The sequence below is a fragment of the Mauremys reevesii genome, linkage group 9, assembly GCF_016161935.1.
Source record: "Mauremys reevesii isolate NIE-2019 linkage group 9, ASM1616193v1, whole genome shotgun sequence".
NCBI lineage: Eukaryota > Metazoa > Chordata > Testudines > Geoemydidae > Mauremys > Mauremys reevesii.
Window position 1 is genome coordinate 69401167 of NC_052631.1, and position 7464 is coordinate 69408630.

Below are 7464 nucleotides of genomic sequence, written 5' to 3' on the forward strand. Positions count from 1 at the left end.
ACATGGAGATCACTTTGTTCTTATCCCAGACCAAGATGTCCACCTAATAAACAATACCTTAAAATCCAACTTTGATGTGCATGCCTTTACCTGTAATTTGGTAGGGTCGAAGCTGTGACTAACGTACTGACCAACATATGGGATTTCTCCCCATTTAGATTCCTCAGTAGTAAATATTTCATATGTATTGTAACCTTAATTTAGTTATTTAACTGTTACTTTTGCAACCAGAAATTGAAAGCCAGATCTGTTTAGATCAGGTCTGAATACACTAATATATAATCACACTGCTGTGAAGTGAGGGATACAGCATCCTTTACCACATGCAACAAGGAGGAGTTGTTTTCCTAAAATTTCGTGACAGCCAGCAAAATGAAAAATCAGTTATTTGCAGAGCTCTAATTACCACCTAAATACATATGTTAACAAGGGCTTTTCTAACTTTTAAAACAACTAAATTATTGTGGAGGATTCACTATCCAGCCCCATTGCCCAACATTTTAACAGCAGTTTGCTGTCAGATAGGGGAGAATGGGAAGAAGAATTTTTCCCTGTAGCAGTTGAACTACAAGGGAAGAAAGGACGGATCTACCAGTTGCAGAATGAACTGCCAGAGGTCCAGAAGACTGGGCACTAGGCAAAGACTTTACAAGCTAGGAGCCTAAAATCAGGTACTGAAATCCATATTTCAGAGCTGAAATAATTGAAGCAGATTTTCAGAAGTACCGAGCTTTTGGCAGCTCTCACTTCAGACAGAGAGGAGCTGTTGAGTGGTTAATACTTCTGAAAATCCACCTTATTTAAATTCTTAACATTTAGGCTACTATCTGCAAATTTTGGCTAGGGCTTTCTTTCACTTGAAAGTCAATCTAAACATAAGTTTAGGCCATTCCTTACAATTTTGATGCATGTTTTGCTTATGAGTTTGGAGCTAGGCCTGTGCAAAATGCTTGTAGCAATTTAAAAACACTTCCCTTCCCCCGCCCCCCCGGAAGCTTAAGCCCAAGTTTCCCCTCAATTGTTCAAAGTTAGCAAAACTTTTATCAAAGCCTGAGTTGAATAGAAACTCACCCTCCCAGCACAACTTACTGCTAAATTGAAAAGAAACTCTCATAAAACAAAACTACTTTTTTGCAAAGCCGTAATCACCACCTCTCCTGCAAAGACTTATGAACATCAGCAACTTATGCATGTGCATCCCATTATGTTCAATGGGAATGTTCCTGTTTACAAAGTTATTCATATGTATAAGTTTTTGTAGGATGAGGTCCTAATTTAAAAATGAAAATCCAGGCTTGCATTTTTTCTGAAAAAGTGAAGGATGTGTGGGTAGTAGTATTCCTGTGTTTGTTCATTTCATTTGAGCTCATTTAATCTTAAAATTGAGTGCATTTTGCCTCTTAACTGTGATGTTTAAATACTGCTCTGACTTCAATAAGGTGACTAATTTTTTTTTAAATAGATGAAAATTTTAGGCTACTGTGAAGAAGTGGAAATTTTCTGTAGCATCTTTGAATCCTATGTGTGCCACAGTTTCCCCTACATTTTGCATGGCTATCTGGGATGGAGGGAAAGGACTAAGCCTGCTTTGAGGACAGGCTCAGAGCGAGAAGTGGAAATGTGTTGTCTGAGCCTGAATGGGTCATGGACTAAAAGGACTGACTGAGGATATGTCTACACTACCCGCCAGATCGGCGGGTAGTGATCGGTTTATCGGGGATCGATATATCGCGTCTCATCTAGATGCAATATATCGATCCCCAAACGTGCTCCTTTCGACTCCGGAACTCCACAAGAGCGAGCGGCGGTAGCGGAGTCGACAGGGGGAGCCGCGGCCGTCGATCCCGTGCCGTGAGGACGGGAGGTAAGTCGAAATAAGATACTTCGACTTCAGCTACGCTATTCACGTAGCTGAAGTTGCGTATCTTACACCAACCCCGACCCCTAGTGTAGACCAGGCCTAAGGTTGACCCCATATCAATGGAAAATCCAAGATGACAATAGAAAAGCCAGTCACCAGGACATTGACACCTAGCAATCAATGACCCAGAGGAAGACGGATTTCCCCATCTCTGAATAGGAAAGCTGGCCCAGACCCAGCTCAAGAACAAAGGAGTGGAAGGTGTGAAGCAGGGAGATAAAATGTTGGCTTCTGGAAGGCACTGGGGCTCTCACCTGGAAATTGACCTGGAGGTCAGACTGTGGGGGAGAGAGATAGAGCCTGAAAATGAGGTTCAGTACAGCTTGGCTGGGGCTCTGCACTAACCAGAATGGACTATACTTTTAACTTTCATTTCCCTGTGCTAACCTAAGGACTTCCAGATTCTGTATACCAGATGAACAATAAATGGTTACCTTATTTTAAAAAGGCTGCCTGTGTCACTGTAAATACTTGCTGAGAGCATTGCATACTGAAGGGCTACAGTACAAACTTCTTTCAGGACTCTAGCTTGGCTAGATTCACTGCAGGGAGCCATGAAGAGAGAGACTGGACACTGTACTGAAGGCCATGGGCCTGCCACTGGGGAACTGTGTGGGTTCTTGGGGTCTTGAGACTAATGATGGGCTGGGGCATAGATCAGGCTCTGTACCAGTCAATCCTAACATGGTTTAAAATTACATAGCTCTGAAGTCAATGAAGCTACTCTGACTAAAATCAGATGATGATGATATGGCCTATTTGTGTGTGTGTGAGTGTGTTTTGCTGTTGAAAATTCTTCTTAACTTTTATTATTGCTAAATTTTGAACAACCAAAAACAAAACATAAACTTCAGAGGTATATTTACTTCTCTAACCAACAATAGGCTAGCTAAGCTGTTTTGATCTTCCCCCATCAATTGCATAATCAACAAATGAAAACAGTCTTCCTAAGGTTCATTTCAGTTAAAAACAATTTATCTTGCCAGGAAGGCTAGTGGCAAATCAATAAGGCTGCTATCTGACCAAGAAAAATGGATTGCTCATTAACAAAAATGAGTGAAATTTCTACACCATTATATTCTATGTCTCTGTTTGATATTAAGGCTAATATCCAGTGCATAAAATCATATTTGGTTTTACAGAGCATCTGTCATAATTATGTGCCAAAGTGCTCTGCAAAGTAATCGGCTGATAGTAAGTAGTGTAGTGATTGTAAAGGAGCAGGTGGCAGTCATGCTTCACTCAGAGCTAGATGGACTTTACACGTAGCCTTGTAGGAAGGATGGTTCATAAATAGCAGCACACCAGCAGGAGCACTGGGAGACATTGTGATTTGGAGATTGTTTGTTTGCGACACAACGTCTTTGGGGATGGTGCAGTTTACAGCCTGCTTTAGTAGCTGACTTAGCTGTGTTGGCTGGCAAATAGGAATGGAGCTAAAGTTCCAGGCATTCCCTTGCCCAACTTTTGCCTCCCTATCTACTATCTCTGCTAATGCTTGTGAGTGCTCAGTCCCAAAATCTAAATAGCCTGAGTAAGGGTGAGATTGGGAATCCTTAGTCCAAATCACACTTTAGCCCTGCTGTGTTCATAAAGAGCCAACTCTTGCTCTTATAGGTGTCCATAACCAAACTGCCATTGATTTTAAATGTGTTCATGTTGTCATCTTCTGTTCGCCCAAATCCTATACTTGGAACACAAACAAAATTCCCACTGACTCCATAAATGGAGTTTGGTACAAATGAAGACTACAGGACTTGGCCCTCCAGATAGCTCTATGATTTGTACAAAGAAAATTTAGAAGTGGCTCTGCCACCTCCACAAGAGCTTCATAACCCTCATCAGGGGAGGGCACCTCTCTAACAATGGGTCGTAGATGGAGAATCTGTACACTTCCCGCACCAGGAGCTTTTGCTCCCACATGCAAGGAAAATACACTAAGCGATCTACCTTTGCCCTTTGAATCATCGTGTACTCCAGATATTAAAGCACATCTCAAGCCACAGGAGCAAAGTTCATCAGATTCCTTTAGCCATCCAAATGTGCCAGTGGAGTCTCTGGCAGTGGAAGGTAATGAGGGATGTTTAAAGGAGCTCAGCCCTCTCCATCTTGCCCATCAAGCTGGGGAGCATGGGACCAGCCAGATTAGAAGTGCATTGAGCAGTAGCTCCTGTTGCAGGCTGCCACTGGAAAGTACTACATATGTAGTAAAAACTAAAATTCTATATTCCCTGGACCACAACTAGTGATGGGAAGAATGGATCTACTTTAGCACACCACTCAGCAAACACCATTGCAAAGTGACACGAACAACAAGTAAAAACACTTTTTGCTTTTACTGCAAAGCAAAGTCATGATGTATAAAACTGAACTTGGTGAGGCACTGAACACTGTTGTTAGTCCTATTGTAGATCTTTTTTCTTCTCTGTAAACTCCAGGAAGTCTTCATTTATTACATTAAAACTTTAGAAAACTGATTTTTCATGCTACCGTGTGGTGTTCAAGATACCATTTGCTGAGATAATTGGTTTGCACAAGAATTACAACAGAACTTGCATGAGTTCCTAAATTAAAACTCTTCTCTCTTAAAGGAATGTTCTTCTGAGTTGTTCTTCAGGGAAACAAAAATTACAGGGAATTAATTAAGCATGAACTATTTACAGGCCACACTCCGGCAGTATCCGGCTTTTACTGCTGGGAGAGTTACAATAATGTTGCAATTCTGGAAAGCTGATACACAGCACTATGGCCTGATAAGTGCTACTTAAATAAATGATAAGTTTTATATTAACAATTTTCTTAAAAGTTCCTTGATAGGTAGAATACCATGTGCTTGAGTCAAATATCTGTGGCCTACCATTAAAATATTTTTCAAGGAATTGAGTGTAACTTTTGAAACACTGTAAACATCTTTTTATGTATTATAAATGTTATGCTAATTTCATAACATTTATAATACATATTCAGCCAATTGTAGAATAAGCAATTACTACATAGATTAGTAATCGCCCTTCTGTTTTAAAAATTAAAATTTAAAAGCTTTCTATACTGTTGACAATTACAGTTATGTACAATTAGCTTTTGAAATGTGGAAGACAGGGCCAGAACAGTTGCATGCATCCCTTCTGAGTTAAATGGAAACTTGCAAGTTCCATAGTCATAGCTTTGTGAGTGTTTTTATTTCCAGAGATCAAAACTGTAGGAGTTGAAATACATGCCTTTTATCGTGGGCATTGACCTCGTGTAGTACCTCATAATTCCATGCCTGCAAATGTTTTGCTCTGTACATTTTATGAAGCATGTCTTTGTTGTGGACTTCATACCATTGATTCCTATGGGAAAAGCGGTTTCGACGTACAACATTTTGACTTACAATTTGTTCCTCAGAATTGCGTTGTGTCATAAGTCTGAGGATTCCCTGTACACTCACACAGTAAAGCAGTCTGTGACCTAAAAAGATTACAGTCTATGTTCCTGATCCAGCAAAGCACATAAGCATGTGCTTAACTTTCAAAGAGGTGAGTAATTGCTTCAGAGTTAAATAGATATGACAGGCAAAAACTAAAGATAAAGTCTTTGTTTCTCAGATATGGAAGTACACATACAATATTGTAAAATTTCTTTTGTAGAAGGGTTTATCATTTTTATGTATTGTCTCCTTTTGGTTTGGTCTTTAAGAAGTTGCCATTGACTATCAAAACAGACTTAAAAAAAAGCAAATATAGATGCAGATGAAGTTGACAGTCCCATGAAAGTTGTTTTTCTTTGACTAAATCATTTATGGGGGAATCTATGCATGTTTCCCTAAGATGTCTTTTCCTTGTTTTCTTATAATTTTAATTGCCCCATTAAAAACATTATTAGCTGGTGTAAATTTACTGTCTGCTGCTAGGTTTACAGCCTGACTGAGCAGCACATCATTCAGACTCAGTTCATTCAGACTCCTGTTCCAATGAAGCTGGAGATTAACTGATGTTCTGCCTTGTCACTTCTGCCCAGGCCAGAGGTGACACTTAATGGTTAGGATGTTTTTTTCTTATTTCTTTAAAATTGACTGTTCTTTCCATAAGACAATTGATCTAAAATTCCTACCCTCCATTTTGTTGCTCATATGGCTTTTTAAAATGCCTGTTGTACTTATCAAGGATGCTAATTTCAGCTTTATGACCCATGCAGGATGTTTTGTGGGTTTTTTCTTTGTTTTTCACATTTATTCTATACAATCAGTTTTTTGCTTTGGTTTGAAGTTTCACAGAGTGTTTATGCTTATAGTAGGCTTCTTATACAATTTTAATTTTTGTTCTTTCTGATATTAAACTCTCTAAAAATGTTAAGGGAAATTAGTTCTATCCAGGGAGAATTTCTCATTCCTTGGTAAATCTTGCATGGATATGGTTATGGCATCATAAATAGCAAAGATAAATTGGAGCAGCTCTAGAAATCAATACACTATATTATTCTCAGCAAGACTCAACAGCTCTCAAAAATCTGTGGGTCCAGAGGCTGCAGAGTACTCTTTCCTCTGGCAGAAGCCTTCTGCTCCTTAGTGGCCAGGCCCAGAGTGCACCAAGTTCAAGAGATACTTGCGTTGTCCAGAATGTTCTTTGCCTCAGGCCCTGTGTGCAAAGACTCACACTGTTCTGACAGAGTTTCTGGGGAAAAAGCTCTTTGTAAACTTTCTTGTGCACCCAAGGCAATCTGCCTTGTAATGATAGGGTGGCAAGATGGGTGAGGTAATACCTTTTATTGGATCAACTTCTATTGGTGAGAGAGAGAGAAGCCTTCAAGCCACACACTGTATCCATAGGAAATACAAATAAGCATGCAGACATTGGACATAATGCTTTCCAGAGTCTCTTAAATTACACTGAAATCAAAATTACATTTTTCTGAACTATTAGAATATTTTATACTAAAAATGTATTAAGTCCTTGAAATGCAAAATGGAGCAAAATGTGGTATATTGTGCCTGAAGATGAGGGCAGCACAAAATATGGCTGTTCATGGACAGTCTTAATCACAGTGTATGAGAAAGAATGATACTGTATTAGGTACCATGGAGGAAACTATAGGTAAGATAATTAATCTACATTAATGGCTGGTTTCTTCTAGGCATCTCAATATTATTAAACACACCTCTCTGTACCTCCTGGGGTCACCCCTGCTATGACTGCTGTGGAGCACTGTCCAGAGAGTTCCTGCAGCATTCTGTGCCATTGTGAGCTTCACAAACTTTCATCAGAACTGTGAAGCTACTCTGATTACTTTGTGACAAGTCCTCCTTCCTCCCCAAAGAAAAGAGGAAGAATCATCTTTTACAGAGAGATAGTCGCTGCTGCTGGGGATAAGGGAATGTAAAATTGATCAAGCCTGGATCAGTGGATCATTCAGGATTGCCCTGATATTCTGTTCACTATTCATATCCAAGGAAAAAATTCCTCCTTCCCAGCTCCCTTAGTGGCTTCCTTGATCATGAAAGTCATAAAACTCTGCTAAATCTATGCCTGACAGTTAATGATAAAATATTGCAAAGTTAAATAGTG

The 7464-nt window shown here is 39.6% G+C and overlaps 1 long non-coding RNA gene across 1 annotated transcript; it reads right to left on the bottom strand.

Moving 5' to 3' along the window:
• Positions 1-5171: 5171 nt before the first annotated feature.
• LOC120371727 lies at positions 5172-7105 on the bottom strand. The gene is made up of 3 exons (XR_005584547.1): positions 7058-7105; positions 5352-5371; positions 5172-5253 (listed from the first exon to the last, which is right to left on the bottom strand). It is a non-coding gene; the product is annotated as an uncharacterized LOC120371727 (long non-coding RNA).
• Between the last annotated feature and the right edge of the window lie 359 nt (positions 7106-7464).